Source organism: Lagopus muta, chromosome 7 (assembly GCF_023343835.1).
Source record: "Lagopus muta isolate bLagMut1 chromosome 7, bLagMut1 primary, whole genome shotgun sequence".
Classification (NCBI taxonomy): domain Eukaryota; kingdom Metazoa; phylum Chordata; class Aves; order Galliformes; family Phasianidae; genus Lagopus; species Lagopus muta.
Genome location: NC_064439.1, coordinates 24,197,407 through 24,220,097, shown reverse-complemented (window position 1 = coordinate 24,220,097; position 22,691 = coordinate 24,197,407). Strand labels below are relative to the sequence as shown.

At 43.1% G+C, this 22,691-nt stretch overlaps 2 long non-coding RNA genes across 2 annotated transcripts in view; one reads left to right on the top strand and one right to left on the bottom strand.

The window, feature by feature from the left end:
* Positions 1-11,964, bottom strand: part of LOC125695909 (uncharacterized) — a 47,896-nt gene extending 35,932 nt beyond the window's left edge. The window contains exon 1 of the long non-coding RNA XR_007378094.1: positions 8,336-11,964. This is a non-coding gene — a long non-coding RNA (uncharacterized LOC125695909). The remainder of the gene's footprint in view (positions 1-8,335) is intronic.
* LOC125695908 (uncharacterized) lies at positions 8,036-13,764 on the top strand. Its single transcript, XR_007378093.1, has 3 exons — positions 8,036-8,194; positions 11,971-12,064; positions 13,577-13,764. It is a non-coding gene; the product is annotated as an uncharacterized LOC125695908 (long non-coding RNA).
* Positions 13,765-22,691: the final 8,927 nt, after the last annotated feature.

The window sequence follows — 22,691 nt, the reverse complement described above, 5'->3', positions numbered from 1 at the left end:
ACATTTTATTTTGAAGATTACCAATCATATTGCTTTAGAAAATTTGTATTCATAATTTTTGTTTGCTCTGAAGTGCTCTTCAAATAGCTTGGATTTTCTTTTTAAAACAAAGGAGGTCATACACCTGTCAGTCAAATTGGCATATTATATGCTGAAGAAAAATGACTACATTGTAGGGGCATTTCTGACAACAAACAAAAATGGAGAGAAGATGGGCCTGTCATTTTTTGCAACTCTCTTAGCTTTGGGTTTGAACTCAAACAAATCAGAAACTGTTTTTGGATGTATTCATCCACACTGTGCCAATGAATCGTGGGTGTCATAACTGGTCAGGACATCAAATTCTAAATTTAGTCATTTCTGGGGCACTTGAGGAGCCATTGCTTCAGTTGCATCTCTCAGATCTACAGAGTTTTGTTTAAATTTGTTTTGCCTTGTGGCTTACATGTAGCCTGCATAAACACTGAACATACAATTTCAAACTTTTCTGTTTTGTTACAGTTATACTTCAGACTGCAGCCACCTCAAACCACTTCTGAGGAGAGGCACGATGGCAGATATGGACTTTTCTCTACCAATGACCAAACAATGAAGGACAAAGAATAGAATCAGTTTTTTGAAGAGCTGACATTATATAGGGCCTATAAACTTTTTTTTCCCCATTAATGTGCAAGGACTTCTGTGAAGATTGTGCAATAGTAAGGCAGAATAACGCAATGGGAAGGATCTGCAATTTCCAGTATTGCAAAGACATTGTTTTTAAATAATTAACATTCTCTTAAATTTAAGTACAAAGGTTGCTCCAAAAGTAATGCCTCCTATTTATTTTCATGGATAGTACAACTGATACAGAGAACACAATAACATCATTTGATAGGGCAAATTCTCAGCTACAAAACACTATTGCTCAGCATAATAACCACCATTATTTATGCATTTTTTTTTGCCAGCAGTGAACTAGGGTCTGTAGGCTGCAATCATAAAAATCTGTACCAGCAGAAATGATGCATTGCCGCTGTCACCACTGCTGAAATGCATCAGTCAGCATCTACTGCTCACATCCACCGTTTGGTCTCCATAAATGTTCAGCAAATGTTGACGAATGTCAATATGTTCCATTTTTTCCACATGGAGGAATTCAGTGACACACTTTTGCTTCATACACACTTCAGGTTAGATACCATTCTGTCAGCCTGCCCCTCCACTGCCATCTGTTGCAAAGCAACAAGATGTAATGGGATATTGGTGAGAAGGTTCAACCTCTACTGCCATACCCACTGGCATCCGCCTCTGACGCTGCAGGCCAGCATAATGAAATAGGAGGCATTATTTTTGGAGCGGCTTCCTGAAGATCTGTATTCCAGCTGCCAGCACAAAACCATGGCCTTAAAACACACAGATCTGTTCTGAATGGTTTTAATAAAACTTGTGCTACTGTTTGGAGAAAAAAATTGTCTTTATAGGTTTGCAGGAGCATGAATTATAAAACGATCTTTCAGACCTCAACGATCTGATCTGCAGAAGTGCTTAGCACCGCCAGCTCTGCGTGTTCAGGATCTTTCAAAATCAGGCCCAAAGCCTGAATAGAAATGTCACCACAAGACATTTTCATGCTATTTGCAGATTTTCTTCACAATACCTCCAGCTTTTGATTGTGCTAAAGCCTTAAAAGCAAATCAGAGAAAAGGCTCCTCTATTGTGTATTACAAAAGACACAGCTAGAAACAGTAAAACTGAGAGAGCACTACTTCACATGACAATCAGGTTAGGTCTTTTACTTTCTTTCTCAGCCAACCTCAGTAATAACACACTTAAAACCAACATTTTTTGCTATAACACACTGCTGTGGGTGAACCTACCTATTTTTAATTTACCTCATATGTTAGATTAATAATTAGTACCCCACTTAATTTTACAGTTCACTTGCTGTAGTTTAATAAGTACTGTATGTGTAAATATATGAATATAGACAAATATACAATGCAGAAAAATGATTTTATATATATTCCCATTAAACCACTAGTTTTGTAGATTGATTTGACTAATATTCACCATTTACTCTGAAGCTGTTTTTATAAGCATTCCAACTATCATTGTTGCTATCGTATTCACTAAGGGTCGAGGAGTTAAAGTTAATAAAAGACTTATGTGTATCAGAAAGCATGTCAGGAACAGAGTCTGTTTTTAAGCATTTTCTTTAAAATTCCATTCAGAGTAATCTCCTACCCAGCAGAGACAAAAAAAAAAAAAAAAAAAAAAAAAAAGACTATTGATTTTGTGCAGTCATATGAGCAGTGGCCCAGAAACTGCTGTGGTCTGAACTCATGTGGAAGGGTTAAATAAGCCTGACTGAGAGGAGGAAGAGGACTTGACCCAATAGCTCCTTGTGGTTCTGATTTGGCATACTTTATCTAGTCTATTTGGTAAGCCACACTGAAGAGCAGAAAGTTCTCAGGAATATGCTCATTTTAAAGATAAATTAACTGACACTTCTGCTAGTGACAGCAGTTCATTTAGGTGGAAACCCACTTGATGATTCATCAGAGCTCCTAGATGCATTGAACAACACATGACAAATGAACAGGATCTTTGAGGAAGAAGATATCTTCAGCTTTGCAGAATGTATGAAGGGCTTTGGGTCTCTACGGGCTTCTGCATTGAAAAAGTAATGCTTTGGGTCATACCATGTGCTCTGCAACCTTCTTTTCCTGCTAGAGTGGCCTTGCAGCATTCGCCACCGCAACAAGAGCTAGAGGTGGCCGTCATGGTGGAGCAGGGTGCCTCATGCTAGAAGGAGGCCAGGGAACTGCGCTGTGCTGCTTGCAGCCAGCTTCAGCATTGGTGTGAGCACTTCCACCCCTGCCAAAGCTTCTACCAGTCTGGAGAGCCCATGGTGATCAAGAAAGAACAGTAGCTGTAAGGGGAAAAGGAAACTGAGAAAGCAAGTGTAGAAGATATTGTTGAAGACATGTAGAAGTAGACATTGTTGGCAACATGACTGAAGAAGCACTTCTGGAAAGGGTGGCTTTTCTAACTATAGCTGGGACATAAATTAAGGGACTATAGTCTGTGGACAACCTATGCTGGGGCAGAGAAGCAATAGAGTAAGAAGCAGTGGAAAAGGAGTGAGGCAGAAGGCAGAAACCACCGGGCCTTATCCCAAACTGCCTGTGCTGCCCACTACCTCACTGAAGGGACTGAGAGGAAGGGTTGGACAATATGAACTTGTCAGAGATTATTTACACATGCTTGACCTTCCACAAATAACTATGGGGAAAATCATTCTTGGCTCCTAACATAGTCAGAAATGAAACAGATCCCTTCAAATTATGTTTTAGGACTGATACTTAAGCCAAGTGCTCTGAATCTCCACCCATTTGTGCCCATTTCTCTCTTTTCTGAACAGAAAGTCCACAGGGACTTCCTGGGGAAGCAAGCTATGTAAGATCATGAGGAACTGATACCTTCCCTTGATTTGACCTAGGTATCAGTTAAGTCTTTCTGTTTGCCAGTACAGCTAACGGGCAGTAGCCCTGCTTAGCTATCAGACATCAAAAATAACACTTGGCAATTCTTGCCTGGCTACAACATTTGATTTTATTTGGGTCGAGATTCATCTAGATAGATCGTGGCCATACCTTTGCCACTATGCAGATATGTAAAGGTAGAAGGATGATTTATATATGAAAAAAAAAGGCCTCCTCTGTTCACCTGATTCCTAATGATTCATACTAACCCATCCAGCATCTAGTTTGGATTGAGATTGCCAATATGAGTTCAGTATTCTCAAGACAGTCTTGGCAAAGATAAACAAAGGCAGTTGTGTAATAACAGGAAAAAGACACTTAAACACCAATAACAGTTATTCCATCATACAGTGAGAGTGCAATTCAACTCCTTAAACACAAGCAACTGGTACCACTGTGGAAAACCTGGGGTATTTTGTTTCATCTTCAGCTGCCATGGGAAAGGGTCAAGGTCTCCCAGATTACACATCATGCAGTCCTGTGTTTTAGAGCATCTCAAATGACATTAGAAATTTTTGTTTAGGCAACTGAATTGTACCCTGACTGTCTTGATATCTGCAGGGAATGCAAGTCGTGGTGAACAGTACCTAGTAATTAGTCCTATGTTCAAAGCATCAATACAATTTGCACTGAGGCTCAGTAATAAATATCTTGCTGACATAGCTACAAGTATTCAAGGGTTACAAAGCTGTTTGAAATCTGGTTCTGAATGCATCTGGTTCTCTTCCAGGACGTATAGTTGGGAGCCCAGAGATCAAGTGGCAAGAAAATTAAAGGGGAGTGGTGTATAGGAAGCTTCCTGCACTCTGAATGGAGGAAGATTTGAAGGAAAATAACAGTGAAAATTTTAAATGATGAACTGAGAGGAGAAGAAAGATGATACCAGGAATGATAAACAAAGACAGGAAATAGCCCGCTGGTGGTATTAGTCCTTGATTAGGAGCCCGTTAAGTTTTGGCTAGAGGGCTAAACCCAAGGAGACATTTTGTCAGCCCAAATGTGGAGAGAAAACTGAAAGACAATAGAGCAATTAGACAGAGGAAGAGAGCAGAAGTGAACAAACACATTGCCCCTATTACAGTGACACACAGCTAGAGCTTTGCAGCAATACTGTCCAGCTGCCTTTGGACTAACTGAAAATGAGAAAATAAATCAAACTTTCTTTCGACTGTCAAGGGTAAAGAGAAAGCTGTTTCTTTTTCAGCCACCGGTAACCTGATAGCTTGCCAGTGTATTTCACATAAGGAAGTCTGTAAAGCAACATCTAAGTGCTCCTTGTGATTAATATTCCTTATGATCTCCAGCCACCTAATCACACACTGACCTCAGCGAGGGTCAACTGTGAGAAGAGATGGGCTGTGGGAGCAGGGTGGGCTACCAGGAGATGCTAGTGAATGATGGAGCAGCTGTAGAGAAAAGGAGAACCACTGCAGACATGAACAAATAAATAGTGGCAAACCAAAGGCACTGATCTCAGGAACAGTGCCATGAGTCCAGATCTGCACAGAGTCAGACTGAAAGAGGTGAGGCAATCCATTCTTGATGTCTAGATCTGCTGAAAGTAGGATATGCTTTTCTTCCCCAATTTATTCCAAAAAGTTATAGCATGAATTGCAGTGTTATCTTGAGATGGAAAACATGAGTTCTGGAGGATGAACTAACGAGTGCTTGAGCTGCTGGATACGCTTTGTGATGCAGGATAGATACTCTGTATTGCATGGTGAATTCTTGCATTTTGAATGAAAAGCATTTGGTAGCAAGATCTTCTGTATTGTCTTGGGGAACTGACTGCTTTCCTTGATATCTACCAGCATGCACTGTAAGGCCCAGAGAGGTGTCTACCTCTTGCATCCAGAGGCTCAGCTGGTCCTTTAGGCAGTGCCCATGCACATGGATTCCACATTATGCCCATGAGACCAGCTGGATCAGATGCACACAGTGAGCATTCTCTTGCAGTACGAAGTTTCTCTTAGTAGGTACTGTCTGATAGCCTGGGACTATGTAGACCTCCAAGACAATGGTTTACTCAGAGCGTCTGAAGTCCTTAATATGCCTCTGAGATTCCTTTTCAGCAGGACATTTTTTAACTAAGGCAGCTTATAAGCAAATTCATTAATAATCTGATCTATTTCCTCTTCTTAATCTTTTCCTCGTAATATGCCCTCAGCCATTAGCACATCCAATTCAAAGAAGATGGGCCCCAGCATTGAAATGATTACTTGTCCATCTGAAAAAAATTTAGAAGTCTGAACTATTGCACTGCACACATTTTTGTTTCACTGTGAAGAAAATAAAAGCTCTACTTCCATTTTTCATGTATGCAAATTAAACTCTGAATAAATAAATCTACATAATCTCACCTCCCTGCTAGACAACTTGCAGTAACATTTGCCAAGAAAAAGACAGGCTTTTCTAGTGCTAATGCATAAAACATGTTGAATATAAGGAAATTAAAGAAAAATAAAAGAAATCATAGTTAGTAAATAGCTTCTGTGCAGTTTTGAAAAAAAAAAAATAATAGAAGGATTGATGAGTTACTCAGGACTGTCTTGTTCAATCAATTCCAACATGCTACCAGTTAAGGGTATATTTAAGTTAAGGTTTTCATTGGGATGGTCATATCCTGAACCACTGAAAGTTAAAGGTTTTTCTTTTAATTACCATGGAACAGAGTGTAGACCTCTCTGCTGAAGCACTCAGGAATGTCAGGCTGTTGGTCCTACTCAATGTACAACCCAGTTACTGTGCAGGGATTAAAGCTTCAGAAAAGCAGCTCTCTTACTCTGTTCTGGGAATGCAGGAAGTGCCTTCCCAACTTGATCAAAACTATTCCTTGCTCTGTGTCTGCAGTCCATATGGGATACAAGCCTGGTGACTGCAAGGACTGCAAGTGGGGAAGGATAAAAAAAAACACAGTGGCAGTGTGTCCTGATTAGATATCAGTGGCCTTTTTCCACTCTGATTGCACGGGGTAGATGCTGAAAGGCAACTCTTACTCTTGATGGTCCATCTAGAAACCATCAAATGCCAATTGTACTTGTGTCTTAGGCACTCTCCTCTAACCTTTCAAATATGCTTTCACAGTGGAAAATTTATTCTGGACAGTTGAATCCTTACATCCTTTTCTCTAAAGAATACAGAGACATCAGTGGAGCTAGGTCCACCAAAAGTCTTGAGTCAGGTGATAGGTGCTTTATATATATAAATATAAATATTTTAAAAAATTGCACCTGACTCTTAAAACTGCATCACTTCATGGAATTCAGAGATAGTTTTTCTTGATGCACAAGGACATGGAAACTCTTTATTTGCTTCCTAGAGATGGAAGGGTATGGAATACATAAGGCCCATAGACTGAATAGGAAGTGACCAGTAAGAAACCTTAAGAATATATGACATAAGACCCCACATCACAGGCAAAAGACTGGCAATAAAATCACTATTTTTTTTTTCCTAACACCTGGCTGCAGAAGGATAAGTGCTTCCTGCTTGTCTTCTGTACAGTCTCGTGGTTCAGAATACGGGATGTCACTCATATCATCCAACTCTTACGATCATTTCTTGTAAGGTCTGGTTTGGAGAATGCTGTGCAGATCAGGTCCTTCAGGTAGCATAGGACAGGTATATGTTAAGAAGACAGACATGATATGGCAGATACATTACCAGCAGAGAGCTAAATGTTTAGTGGGATTACAATGAGGTATGAAGCCATCTGGAGAAAGGCCAAATAAGGCAATAAAAATAAGGCAAATAAAACCAGGTTTCCAAAGCCTGTGGTATTAGATTTTAAACAACAGATTTAAAGGTTTGGTTTTTTTTTTGTTTTTTTTTTTGTTTTTAATCCACTTTTAAATCAATCTTACAAGTAAAACAGATAACTATGAAGGCATAAGTATCTTTTTTCTGCACAGCAGACGTGTAGGTAAAGTTGCCAGAACAAATAAAGTTGCTTCCTGCTCCACAGCTATTTGAATCTGTTTGTTGATAGTGCTTTCCAAGTCAATTCTTTTTTCTTAGATAACCTAGGTGCAGCCGAGCATCTTTATGCTCCTGAGCATGCTGCAAAGTCAACTCCGGGTAAGGGAAAGTCTAGAGGGCAGCAGCTGAAAGGTCACAGACCTCTACAAGCTTTTGGTACCTGACAGCCTAGTACTCTAAGGATAGAGAAGGATATCTGATAGTCCAAACCGCATGGCTTGCTAAACGTACAACAAGATTAATGCCTAGATTCCATACATTGATTAACAAAACTGGAGTTTTCACGATTCTCACAGCCCAAACAGAAACAGAGTGAAATAGTACAGCGAGGACGCGCGTTTAGCGTGGAGTGGGGCTGAAACGAGCACCTCGGGTCCCGTTTTAGGGTCCCGACCCGCGGAGCCCCGAGCCGCTCCCCCGAGGCAGGACGCGGGGAGGCCCCACGGGTGCCGCTGTGGGGGGGCGCTGTGAGGGAGGCGCTGTGAGAGCGGCGCGGGAGGTGCCGAGAGGCGGTGCTGAGAAGCGGGCGGGCGGCGCTGAGGCGCAGGCGCAGTGGGGGCCGCGCAGCGCCGTGCCGCCATCCCGTCAGTGTCGGCGGGCAGCGGGGCCGAGCATGTCGGAAAAAAAGCAGCCGGTGGACCTGGGGCTCCTGGAGGAAGACGACGAGTTCGAGGAGTTTCCGGCTGAAGGTGCCGAGTGGGCCGAGAGAGGCGGGAGGGAGAAACGGAACGGCGGGCGCCTGTGGGCCGCGCCGTCTGCCAGCAGGCCGCGCTGGGCCGGGCCGGGGAGAGAGCGCGGCCTGCGGCGGGCGGGGCTGTGCCGTGCCGTACCTTGCTGTGCCGTACCGTGCCGTGCCTCCGAGAGCCCCGCGGGGACACGGCCGTACCCGCTGCATCAGCGGCCCGCGTCCCCGGGTCCTCGCTGCTCGGAGAGCGCCAGGTCAGGCAGGAGGGGACGCGCAGCCCGGCAGTGCTGTGTCATCGTGTGGGAGCGCTGAGGGCGGTGCGGAGCGCGGGGGCCCCGCCGTGTCCGGGTGGGAGGGGATAGGTGGCGGCGGGAGCTGCGAGGTGGAAACCCGTGTGGGAAGGGAGCAACCCACGCTGTAGATGCTCTAAATATCGTCCTTGCAGGCACGGGTGTGTGTTGGTTTGTTTTTCGTAGGTGCAAAATGCATTGAGGGAGGGGGCTACGGGAATCTGTGCTTCTACAAAGCAGCCCGAGGGCCTGTCACAGCTGCGGACTTGGAAGAGACCTTGTTTGGTTCTCTGCCCCCGGTTCTGGCAGGTCTCTTGAGCTGCGAGTGGCGATAAGTGATATGCAGCATGGGTGGAAGGTCTGGGGTTGTTTTTCTGTCCAGTGTTCCTCAGAGGTGATTTCTCAGTGGCCTTATGGCCCATCGGGATGCAGAGTACTGCAGTACGTGTACCAACGTTATGTTTGCACATAGCAGAGATTAGACCTAAAATAAACAGAGAAGATGAGCCCTTTGCTTTATTTTCTATATGTTTCTTAAAAGGGTGAAAACAGTTATTATCATTAAATATAAATATTGACTGTAAGGATGAAGGAAGTCTTAAAGCATGCATGTGAACTTGGGATTGGTCAGCAAACTGAGCTGCCATTGCATGAGTTGCTCATCTGTTTTACAGAGTGGTGAGGTTCACAGCTCAGTGCTCACAATTTGAATCTTGATATTCATCTCAACATTTTGTGCCTTGAAATTTTTCTTGTCAACAGAAAGAATTTTTTCACGATCTTACCTTCATATTCCCCTTTCACTGCCCTGAGAAAAAGTTCTTTGTACAGTCAAGTTTAAACTATAAAACTGTGTTTGAAACTGGAGGAAATGATACTACCAGCAAATCAGACTGAATTAACTGCTTGTTAGACTCAACGTGCATCTGTGTACAAAACGAGCAAGGTAAAATTAATTCTACTTGCATCTAGCTGTGATCCTAAAGCTGAGTAACTGGAGATGCTCTTCACACTTCTGGGTGGAACAGACTTTTATTGAAGAGTGGCCACAGCCAGACTTCCTGCTGCTGTACCTTGCTAAAGAGGCCCAATGAAATCTTCAAGTGAGATAATGACGTTGAGAGGTTATAAAGAAGGTTTGAACTGCCTGGAAAATTATCTAAAGTTACTTGGGAAAGAGTATAATAAATATTTGATCAAACTCATGCCAAGTTACTGCTCTTTCAAATTAAAACACCTTTTTCTATGCAGCAGAATAACTACATTTTATTACTGCCCTTCCCTTCAATCCAAAGCAAGTTAGATAATGCAGACTTGTGTTAAGGACAGAAACTGTGGCATTTGGGAAATTTTATTTCAGTGTGGGCTTTGTCTTGAAACAGTGTGTCAAAGCAAGTTTCAGTGTCCAGTTCTTAAGAAATACAGCGTGATACGTTCAAATGCATGTGAGTTGGTCGCTAAAAGCATCTTGTACAGTGATGCTCTGAATGTAATGTGTGAAATAGTGGGATTTTTGGTTTTTATTATCTACTCTAAAGAGCACTTTGTTGTCCTGTCCCAAGTGAAAAATATGGGGAGATGTTGCATTATATCCAGATAATTTTTTAAGGAATGACAAGTTTATCAAAATGGATGTTGTGATTTTGGTGTGTAGCAGCAGTACTTAATAGTAGTAGCAGGCTCTCAGATGTTCTTTGCATTTCCAGTCCCAGATAGTGCTATATTTATTGTTTTTTTGCTGTTACTTATAGGCATGTAGTAGAGCTGGAATAGCTGTATGTAATTCTGGGCTATGGTGTCAACACACAGACTGCAGAATTGTAGATTGTAGAATCTTGTAGCTACAGCAGGGAGAGTGTAATTTCAGCATTACTTCTGCTTTTCTCTCCCCTCCCTCCCTTTCTCCTTTCTGCTCTGGAAGGCAGTGTGGGCCTTTTTGCCTCTTCTGTACTTAGTGTTGTTTGAAGCATTCTTCCAATGTTCCTTTCATGGAATCACAGAATGGTCTGGGTTGAAAAGGACCTCAAAAATCATCGAGTTTCAACCCTGTGCTGTGTGCAGGGTCGCCAACCAGCAGATCAGGCTGTCCAGAGCCCATCCAGCCTGGCCTTGAATGCCTCCAGGGATGGGGCATCCACAACCTCCTTGGGCAACCTGTTCCAGTGTGTCACCATCCTCTGTGTGAAAAACTTCCTCCTAATATCTGACCTAAACCTCCCCTGTCTCAGTTAAAACCATTCCCCCTTGTCCTATCACTATCCACCCTTGTAAAAAGCATCTGTAATTGAAGCTGAATTTGTTGTGATGAATGCTAGTTGCTGTGGTTTTTTGAAAACCATTTTGAGCTATTTTACATTAGTAGGTAGAACTTGACTTTGATAGTGGTTAAGGCTGTTCTGAGCTTTGCTTTTTGTATCAATCCAAATAGTCATCAATGGTTAAGTTTTTGTTCTGGAAAAAAATGTCAATTGCACACAAATTGGCAAAGCTTACTGTAGATTGTAATCAAATAAAATCCCTCCCTTTAGCCAGTGAACGGTACAACTAAATTCAAATAATGCATTCTCTCATACTGCAGTTTTTCCTCATCTGCCCCATTTCTTTCCTTTCCTTTCTTTAAGACCAGTAGAATTTCTATGTTCCTCCATCTCTTTTCCGTTATATAATTTGAGAAGTAATGCCTTCTGCATCTGTGTCTTTAACTGGTTACAAATAGATTTACTTTCTGGGTGAATCTCAAGTGCTAATTTTATTGCCTGTCAGCATTAAAAGGAGAAGAAAACCAACTTTCCTTTTTGTAAGGGAAATGAACTAGTTCTTCATCTTTTATCCTACAAGGTGTTTTCCATATGTCTGTCCATGTTTAATGTTACTTTGGCCCTTTGTCCTCAAAGCTTTCCCTGAACTCAGGCAGATGACTAAGGGAGAAGTAGAAGGTTGTTGGTAGCAACTGTTGGTGGCAGGTGCATCTTTTGCCTTTGCTGCTGCATGGCGGATAACGTTTGTGGCATCCACAGACTGTCAACATCTGCTGTGAGTCAACTGAGCATCTGTATGTGTGCTCTGGATGAAGCATTCAATATGCATTTATCTTTTTAATCACAAGAAAAAATATTAAATACAAACCTGGAATTGGGTGCCTTTTGTTGAACTAGGAATCAAATACTCAATGATGGGTTTTTGTACTGTGGTGCTACAGCTTGTCCATTTGTATGCAGAATAGCCCTTATGAGTACCTTCACGCCATGATGCGAGGTGTGCAGTGCTTTGGGTACCAAGTTGTGTTTTGATCAGAAATCAGGAGTTTGATTTATTTTTTTTTAAATCTCACTGTGCTGTTTGGTCTCATGAACACTTGAGAATGATCTGAACTTCAATAGAAAAGTGAGAAATTCCTTATCATCTGAAGTCTGCCTTACCCAGAGGTCACTAAGACGTGGTACCAAAGCAGTGCAACATTTGCTATGTAGCTTTCTCTTCCTGTCTTTAGATTGGACTGGTTTAGATGAAGATGAAGATGCACATGTTTGGGAAGACAACTGGGATGACGACAACGTAGAAGATGATTTCTCCAATCAGTTAAGGTAATTTTATTTTTTAACTTAGTATTGTAGAATCTGGATAAATGTTTAAAACTGCACTGTTCAGTTATTAATATCAGAAACTTGAAAATCTGCTGAGTTGTCTGAATTGTACTGCAGAGATTAATGGCAAGGGAGCCAAGATTCTCTGTGCTGTGCTGTACGGTAAGCAAAGTTATTGCTAAAATCTGTACCTTCAAAATAGCATTGCTGTGCTTTGACCAAACAGACAGGTGATTGCTGGAAAACTTTTCCATGTTTGTTCAAGTTCCTTTCTTCTGGGTGATGAGCAGCAGTAGCAGAGTAAATATTTATAATGTGCTTTAAAAAAGTGATAATAATTTGGGAACCTCTAATCCACTTGTATAATCCTCTAGGTCACTTGTCATTTCAGTTAATGATTTACTTGTGTAATTGTCATTTAAATTGTTTCAAGAGTGAACACAAATTCACATTTCATAATTAGTCCTTCATTATGTTGCATGCAGAGTAAATGTCTGCAGTACTGCCTGATAAACGGTTCCTGGGATGATCTCCTTGGTAAAGGGAGAAAGTGACCCTTTGTGTGGCAGATACGAAACCAGTTTGTTACAGTCTTTGCTTACAAGGTTGGAAGGTAGTTAAATTGTAATATTGGAAATGTAATGCTGACACACAGAGAAATACAAGGGTGGTGTAATTCTTAACAAACATAGTTGATCTCGACAGGCCTTCAATATATGTCTTAATTATAGCCTGTAGTGTTGGCATCCTCACGCTGGCCCTAAAATGATAATTTGCATTGTTGCTTTGTTGCAGCATGTTTTTATTTTGTCTTCAGAAAGGAAGTGGTGCACTCCTCCACTTCTAGAATTCCAATGCTGTGTAAATTAACCTGAGATTTAGACTGTTGTGTATAGATACATACATGCTAGGACTAGGATATAAGACTATCCAGGGCGTAGTTCTGGCTGATGTGTTGGAGATGGGTAGATAAGAAGCTATCTGGAGATGGATGAGGAGAAGTAACCTTTGGCAGTTGCTGACCTGGTGTCCCAGCAATAACTAACGTGAGCAAAGTGATCATGTTTCCTTGGAATTGTTGTATTGCACCAAGATTTAAACATGATATTAATGTATTAAGTACATGCATTTAAATCACTCAGATTGGTGAGCTCATTGAGTTTTAGGAAATGTTGAGAATACACAGTATGAGACAATGCTGTGGTGTTTGTTTTTTTCTAATGGGTTGCTGCTGGCTTACTGGTGCTGCTCTGCACCATGTAGTTCAACCAGCCACAGCAGATCAGGGCACAAGTAAATGTGGTTAGAGCAAATATTTGTATTTTTCGTATGAGATATACTTCTAGTGATCCTGAGACGTTCACATGAAGAACTACATAAGTAAAGAAGAGGTTGATGATGTGAATGAGAAGGCAGCGTTCACTGTTTCTAGAATGATTGTATGTTGTGCAATTTGCATTTTGAACAAATATTTGCATTTTAATGTGCACATCTTTATTTTCTTTTACACAGAGCTGAACTAGAAAAACACGGATACAAGATGGAAACTTCATAGCTTTTGCTGATATGGAGTGGTGTAACACTGAACTTTGGACAGACTATACTGAGAAACGGTGGAAAATGAGAAGACGCTTAGTTCATTATCTGCTTGAATTTATTATTGTTTTGTATGGAAAATAAAGTTTTTAATCTTAGCCCGAGTCATATGTTCAGCCTCTGCTAAACTGTAACTTGTCTTTTGGCTCTTAGATGCCTTGTGTGACAGTTCACAGATCCTCATAGATTCAGTAGCTGATGTCATTGCACCAGCTCCAGTGATGGGGAATCAAATATGCTCAACCAGAGTGAGAACTGGGGAACATTTCTGTTATAAGTGATGTGGAGCGTAAAATCAATAAAATACTCATGAAAGAGAAAACACTCCTGTATTCCAATTAAAATGCAGCACAGGTAGAAAAGATTTGGGGGAAGTAATGAAACTTATTTTGCTTTAGGACTTGATCATAATGACTTGGTTTTTTTCTTAGTAATTTAATGTGGGTACCAGTTTGATAGCCTCAGAAGATAAAACCCACTCTAGAGTGCATCTTACAATAGCAGAAGTCCAAAATTGACAATTTTATCTTGTCATTTTTCAACTCTGTTAAAGAAGAGTCCTTGCTGGAAGTGAGGAAAGTTCTGTTCTCATGGTTATTTAATCCTGGGAATCTCTGGTGAAATTGCCTCCAATTTGCTGGTTAGAGCAGTTCATCTGTATGACACAAATGCCTGCTGAGAACGGAAATCAAACTTCCAACTCATTTCATGGGGGCCAACAAATAGTTGCCAGATAGATACGGGTGTAGTGACTGGATTCGATTACTCTCTGAACTAGAAAACAGAAGGTGGAAATTACAAAATCCATTACCAATTCCACGAACCCTCCCCGAAGGAGCTGTTAAAACTGGCGTACACAAAGACACGAGGAGATAAGGCAATCCTGGAAACGTAGGCCATGATTGCAAATAAAAAAATATTTTTTATTATCAGGAGACAAATATAACTGTGCACTCCTGGGACTTCGCTGCTTACCTGCAAATCAGCTGCTTGCTATTTCATCGATTCTTTGCAGAAGGGAGAAGACGATTGTTTTTTAAAGTGGGCGTTCAGAGTAAAGGTGCTGGATGATGGACATGTTCTAATGGTACTAAGTGCGTTTTTTTAACCCTGTTAACTAAATAGCAGTATCTTCTGTTATAACTGCGTTTGTTAATGCAAAATGCTAGGAAGATGACAAAGGCAACTGTCCTCCTCCCCACCCCTTCAATTTAAGTGGTGCTGTATTTATGGTGGGGTTAGGCTGGGGTTCTTACTGCTTTCTCAAGGTAGCTCTATAGAGACTGAGGCCTTCCATTACAACAGAAATGATTCTGCAGATCTGAATGTTTCACATGGTACTAATTCTGTACTGCCTCAGAAAAGAAAGGGAGCTTGAGTAGGTGACTGGTGGGGATTGAAATGCATGGCCAGTGCACACCAGTTCTGCTGAATACAAAGTGCTGGTGTTCATGTGTTGTTGGATAACTGAAGTCTGTATATTGAGCAGCAAATAGCAATGCAAGCATCCTTCAATTAGAGGTGGGGGGTTGCGAATGTACATTGAGTACAACTCTGGGATCGCTGGTGCTATTGATGTGTTAATACTGGGAGTTGAGTAATGAGGTGGACCAAAAGAAGATGACAGATGAGTTATGGGAATGTCTGCAGCAATCTCTGTGTATGGTCAGCTGCTTTCCATTATAGGATTTGGAAACCTGGCTAAGGCAGCCCTATCCCATCAGTTGCTAGCAGCAGGAGGAAGCCATTGAGACAGAAAAGCATCTTTGCCTTAAGAAATCTTGCTTAGTTTTTGCTGAGCCACGGTTGCCTCTTTTCTGCTTTCTTCACAAAAGTGGAATTGGAAGTCTAGGCTTTCAATAACAACCTGCTAACACCATCCCCAGCTAAAAAGTAAAACCCAGCAATCTATTTTGAAGGTGGGTTTGCTGATGTGGTTGTGTAATGCTATCTGCATTAGAGAATTCATTACGAAGAGATAAACAAGTCACATACAAAATGGTATGGCAATGTACTGCAAAATCAGGCACTTTTTTTTTTTAAATTCTTTTCCCTTTCAAGTTTATTGGATGGTCACACGGGTTCAAGACTTTGGAACCTTTCTCTTCAGATGGTCTGCTTTTCTTTCTAAACATATTCGAATCCAGTTGTTTTTTTGAGACTGGAGCTAGAGTTCTTTGCCTGTTTTTCCTTTTACCTTTGAATGCTCTGGTGTTGTAGAGGGAAAGCTGTCTAAGATGTCATTGTAGCAATTCACCCCAATTTACCTGTTGTAATGCATGTAGTGTGGGAGATGGGAATGCTGTGGGGGAGGACACAGTGAGAGAAGACATTTGGGGAGGATGGTTGTATGCTGGCACAGGTGGGCATATGGTGGGGAGAGGGAGGTTTGCTAAAGATCCGTGTGCAGGAGAGATTGGACTTTCTAGTTGAGCAAGTAGGCCAATGTGTGGAGGTGGGGTGGGAGTAGATTACTGCGGGGGTGAGGATTGCTGCAGGGATCCAGTTCCCAGCTGCTGGGAGGAGACAGGTCACAGTGAAGTGGGTGTAGCACTGTGCCTGGGGACCTAACACCCATGCCAGCCTGTCCTTTGTTGAGCTGTGACTTTTGGACACAATTCCGTTGCCAGTGTTTGAACCGTGCCGAATACGTGGTGCGCATGTTATCTACAGCTCTCTGCTGCACGCAGCTCTGGGATGTGTTGGCAGCAGGGAAGGTTGCATTGCTCTGGCCCAGATGCTGAGGATGTCGTAGGAAAAGCACCGTTCAGGTAACATGGGTAAAGCCTTGCGAGGTCCATGATTGCTAATGAGCTGGGCTCTGACTTTACCTTGATCCTCAAGGAACTGCACACACTTAAGAAGAAATACAAAGTTTGGACTAAGGCAGGCACTTCAAATGGCGAGAAGGCAGAATGCAGGTTGTCTGGAAAGCTTTAAATGCAGCTCTTTTGTCTCCAAAAAGCCCTTGCTGTTTTCCCACTGCCTCCTCCTGCCAGGTTTCGGAGCAGCACGAGCATCTGCTATTGCTGCTGCCTGCTGCTGGCTCACAGCGTGTCCTGCCCTGGTTATGGCCATGTCCGAGCTGTGCTGCACACAACAGGCAAGCAGTGTTGGGTCAACCACGTTCTAAGGCATTTTTCACCATCCCTGGGAGACGGAGAAGTATTTTCCCCTCTTTGAAGCATAGGCTAATTTTAAGAGCTCAGTGTGAGACCCCAGGACCTCATGTTTCACAGGGTTTGGTAGCGAGTAAATGCCCTGTATGCACAAACGTTTCCTTAGCTGCAGTTGCTGCTGTGCACATTCAGCATTTCTGCCGACCGGGATTTATGGGGTATCAAGTCAGCCACCCAGAAAAGGAGGAGCAGGCATTACGACCTCTGCAGCTTTGGTAATGAATGAGGCAAGGACTCCACAAGTCTCTCACTTCCTCTGCTCGTTTTTTCTCGATTTTTGTTTTTTTTCTTCTCCCGTTTCTTTCTCGAGCACTAACAAGTCCCAGGGGGAGGGGGTGAGTGGGAAATACGCCTATAAAACTGAGGACAGTGAGTATACGTGTGCATAGAAGAAGGAATTCATACTGCACAGAATCCCAGTTCCAGCATTTCCCATCTTTAAGTGTTTGACTTTACAGCCCTAATAATAATCTTCTAATGCAGGTATGAATTTGTGTTTGCATAATAATGCAGCTAAATTTGGTTTAATTCCAAGGCGTGCAGGGAAGTAAGAAGATTGATGCCCAGAAAGTTTTTGTGATGGAATTTTACTGAAGAATGAATGTTACATAACATTTCAAACACACTGAGATCCTTCAAGATGAAGTGTGTGATATAAACGTGCAGTATTTGCAAACTATAATTTAGCAACCATTTAAAAATCGCAGTCAGTGTTCCAACCTCTTCCATGCGGTGGGTGAGATCCTTTGTCAATGGAGAGCTAAGGGCAGTGAATGTGAGATTCATTAAGTAATTATAGAGGAACATTAATTTCAAATTAATTTCAACAGTTGTCTTAGGCATTAGCAACCAAATTAGGGAGACCGAATGCAGACAGTAATGCGGCTTAATACTTTTAATAAAAGAAGGCATTTGAAGTGATTTACATAACGCCGATGATAAGCCCTCATTTAATGGGTTTCCAAGCGCTCCCCGCCTCCCCTTCCTCTCACCTCTGCTCGTCTCCGGGATGCAGCCGCGCTGCCCATCTCCTCAGCTCTCATTTCATCGTGTTTCTCCCAAACCTGCCCCAAGCCGGCTTCATAATAAACGATCGGCCTTTCTGGAATTTGTTAGCGTGAGCTGGAACCTTTTAGTGCTCCTGGAACCGCGGCGCTGCAAGGCACGGGGAAGTGGCGGAGCCGCGACTGACAAGGCCCCCAGGAAAATAAATGGTGGAGAATAAAAAAAGCAGATTAGGGTATTGGGGGATGCTTGCCTACAGGCAGAGCAAGGAGATGAAAAACAGTACATCAGCAAGTGAATGGGTCACATGTAATGGGTAATGACCAGCCCTTTTCATCTTTTCTGCAGTGATCTCAAGGCTCTTAATGAAAAGGAGCAGGCACCGGGCTGGGTTTGCATTGCACCTGATGGAGGCACAGCTGCTCCGTGACTCACCCAGGGTGCAAAATAACCCTGCGACACTCCAGCTTTCATCCTTTGGCTGGTCCTGCACCAGCACGACAGAAGCACTGTGCTTCTGGGATGGCTGGTGGGCTGTAGGGTACACGAGGAATGCTGGAGAGGAGCAGTGGGGTCTGTTATGATGGAATCGAGGGCCGAAGCACCTCTCCTGTGAGGAAAGGTTGAGGGAACTGGGCTCGTTTAACCTGGAAAAGAAAAAGCTCTGAGGAGACCTCATTGTGGCCTTCCGTACTTGAAGGGAGTGTATAAACAGGAGGGGGAATGGCTGTTTGTGAGGGTGGATAGTGATAGGACAAGGGAGAATGGTTTTAACTGAGACAGGGGAGGTTTAGGTCAGATATTAGGAGGAAGTTTTTCACACAGAGGGAGGTGACACACTGGAACAGGTTGCCCAAGGAGGTTGTGGATGCCCCATCCCTGGAGGCATTCAAGGCCAGGCTGGATGTGGCTCTGGGCAGCCTGGTCTGGTGGTTGGCGACTCTGCACGTAGCAGGGGGTTGAAACTCGATGATCCTTTTCAACCCAGGTCATTCTATGATTCTGTGAAAAGACCCTAATATCATCTAGTGCAACCATCAGCCCATCACCGCCATGCCCACTAGCCATGTCTCTCAGTGCTTGAACACCACCAAGGACAGTGACTCCACCACCTTCCCAGGCAGCCTGTTCCAATGCATCACTGCCCTTTCTGAGAAGAAATTTTTCCAGATATCAAAACTTATTCTTCCATTGCAGCACTGGCCTTCTGTGCAGGTATGAGTAAGCTGATGCTCAAACCTGCAAGCTGAGACCTAGGCATGCTCTTTGGGCAGTTTGCCATGGAAAGGAGTCCAGCAGAACACTGGGAAACTAAGACAGCACCAGACCCTGGAGCTCCTCTGTTGCAGATTACAGTGAAAATAATCCACCTTAAGGTTTAAGGTGCTTAGGGTGATGTCTAACAGCAGCCTTGGCTTCTGCTGGGCTTTCCCCCAGCCTCTAGGTATTACTCTTCATTAGGAGATGAGAAATGTAAGAATGTGCCCTGTATTCTGTCCTTTTCTCATTGGTATCCATTAGAAAAGAAAGGATTTCCTGGGCTGGGAGTACTGGTGAGATGATGTTGGCACTGCACATCTTCCCCAGGACATCGTTTCTAGGCAGTGCTGAGCTGAAGGCTGCCTTACCAGGGGCTGTCTGTTCCCTGGCCAGGTGCTGCCTGTACTGCATGGAGGGTCTTCTGCTGAACCCTGGAGGTATCACAACGGTTAGAGTAATAATAAAGCCAATTGGAAGAGGTTTGATTGCAACTCGACGAAGCTGCAGAAAGTGTGTGACTCATCTTAAATAGAATATATATTTTGCAGTTATTAATAGGCTCCTTTCTGTGGTTGCAATGACATATTTAGAAATGGCTGTTCTTTTTAAAAATAACTTTGATGTTATACAGATATTTGGGGCTTGCGGGTTACATTGTTTGTTGAGAAAATAGACACTTCAGCAGCAGCTTTCTGTCACACCAGGTACGCACGGTGCTTTTACAAACATGACATTACAGGTGTCCCCCTGCCCTGAGGCTGAGTGAGGCTGAGATGGAAACAACACGCAAAGACCCTGCAGGGGAGGATGGAGTGGGCTGTGGTGGTTGCTGGTAAAACAGCACCAAGGAATAGTCAGAGGAAAAGAGAGAGGCACCTGAGAGAAGAGGTTAGGAAGAAGAAAGGGGTGCCCTGGTTCAGATTCAGGAGATAAAATGCACAGGGTCCCAAGATGCCTCTGGATTGAAAAGGCTGATATGGAGTAAGCTCTCTTCCTATCTTGATGGACAGCACATCTGGAAGGCAGAGGGAACTTAGTCCATCTGGCTCATCTAGGAGGCAGCTGTGGGATGCTCTGACTGCACTTCTGAAGTTCCTCTATGGAGAAGAAAATTGTCCCACATGGAGATGGCTTTTGACCACACAGTAAAGACATAGTGAAACTGGGGCATTGGAACTCAAGTGAGACAAATTCAGGCTGTATACTTTTATAGCAGGTTCTGAATTGAACTGTTGAAAGATTTCTCCCTGAGTACTGGGCTGTGCCCACAGACCTGGTAAACACAATTAAGCTTCTTCTTGATGCTTTGTGATGGCTGAGCAAGAAGGTGTAGGTGCAAGGCAGGAATGGCAGTATGGGAGCATGGCTGTATGATAAACGTGTGTGAGCATTTCAGTCCTTTCCCACCACTGCTTTCCTGTTCTCCTTTTGCTCAGCACTACAGAAATTTTTGCTGGCCTTCAGGGCTATGCAATGTGAGTTTCTGCTGTACCACTCCCACACATGGGGAATGTGTAGGGGCTGAACACAAATATTTTGATACTCCTTTGGAAAATTCTCATCAGTTTCCAGACGTTTGTGTCTGCAGGTCTTCCCACCTTGAACTGCAGAGGTCCTTAGTGGATGCTTCTGCAACTAATGCACTATGCAGCTTTTGCAAAATTTTGGTCCTTGATGATTAAAAAACCACCCACTGCTTAACCATGCAATGGGGTAATCTCCTTTTCTGGGCTGTTTTTTGGTCCAAGAGTAATTTCTGCTCTTTAAAGCTTATTGCAGAGCATGAACCTAACGGAAGCAGGAAGAGGGAGGGAAGGAGGGATGGACATCCATGGAGGATGCCTCTGTGGTGCAGGCAGGTGACTTTTCTAGCTCCGATGAGCGACAAGCCCTGATGGTCTGTGGCACTTCAGCATCAGCTCTGTAGTGAGCGCTGTTAATCGCCATCTCTGATTGCTCTTACTGAGACTTCAAGTGATTGGAAAAACTGCCCGGCATTCATGAAAGGAGAGTGGAGCCTCTTCAGCCTACTGCTGGAAAATCTTGAAAACAAATACATAATACATGGTTAGTTAGGAAGGGGATGGGCTAAGTTAAACATCACATTTGTGTGTTTGGAAAAACATACGAGGAAAGAAAAATGTAATTAATTTTTTTTTTGGTAGATTTATCAAGGGAGATGCAGAAATGCAAAAGAGGTGAGAAATGCAGAATGCAGACATGTTCCCTCAGAAGTAAGGGATATGTTGATCCTCAGCAGGGTGGGTCATCAAGATGAAGGCTTGCACTGGCTCCCCGTGCCAGGGTTCTGCATGTGTTTGAACACCATCTTTGCTCCAGGCACTGTGCTGTGCTTCCTCTATATGGAAAGAGAAAAATATCAACTGTATAAAGTGATAGTAAGCTGTTGCATGTCCCAAGCCCTACACACTCCATAGACTCTGCTGGAATGTCTCTGGACAGAAATACGTGTATTTCAGAAAATATTTAGTTATTGAAGCCAAAAATCTCTGTAGGAATGCACACTTTGAGCACAACATTTCAAGTTATGCAGTGGAAGAGAGTGGGAAGCTGTGAGGATGTTCCTGGCTGGCTCTTCACTTAGGGGCAGGGAATAGCTGGGTGGATGGAGGTCCCTTCCATGTCACCACCTGCCACCCACCAGTGGGGAACACATATGTGATGGGTATGAGTGGCTGGGTCTCTCACTTCATCACTTTCAGCAGCTCCTGGGTCTGTCTTACCAAGGGAATGGGAATAAATGCAAATTCCTGTTTTGGGGGAACCCTATACTGCTTTTATTATGGAATATCTCTGCTATTTTAAGGAATTCACTATTTCAGACTTTGTTGTTTATTTTTTATCTGGTAAAGATTATTGAATTTCTGTCAGTGTAGTTTTCATTGTTTTCAATCACCTAACACATATTGTCCTGAGAAGCTGTGGATGTCCAATCCCTGGAGGTATTCAGGGTCAGGTTGGATGGGTCCTGGACAGCCTGATCTGGTGTGTGGCAACCCTGCCCATGGCAGGGGGATTCAGATTGGATTATCTTTAAGTTCCCATCTAAGCCAAACCATTCTGTGATTCATTCTATGATTCTATGATGTCTATCTGAAATTTGTGTTTTCCCATGAAAGATATCTCGTTTTTTGTTTCATCCTAGCAAAAGAGCCCTGCTCAGATTTGTAGACCTGTTTTTTGACAGGTATACAGATCACAGGAGAGCTTCAATCTTGATACAGCCCCTACCCTCTCTGGGATTTGGCCCAAATGTAGCTGTATTTGGTTACATCTTGGTTACATCCCCCTTGCACCCTGCATTCTCTGGTTTGCCATCTGTCTGCACACCTCTGTCAGGGGATGTAGTCACCCACAGACTCTCGATGTGTGGAATGTATAGCAGAGAACAACTGTGGGCCTCCCTCTTACTGCCTCTTTGGAGGGGGCAAAGATGGATGCTGGGAAGAGGAGAGCTTGCTGCCTGCCTGGCAGGACTGGAGCTGTGACAGGATAGCGCACTATTTTCAATATTCCACTTAACTGCTACCAAACACTCTCTTATAACTAAAAAATGAGTGATTTAC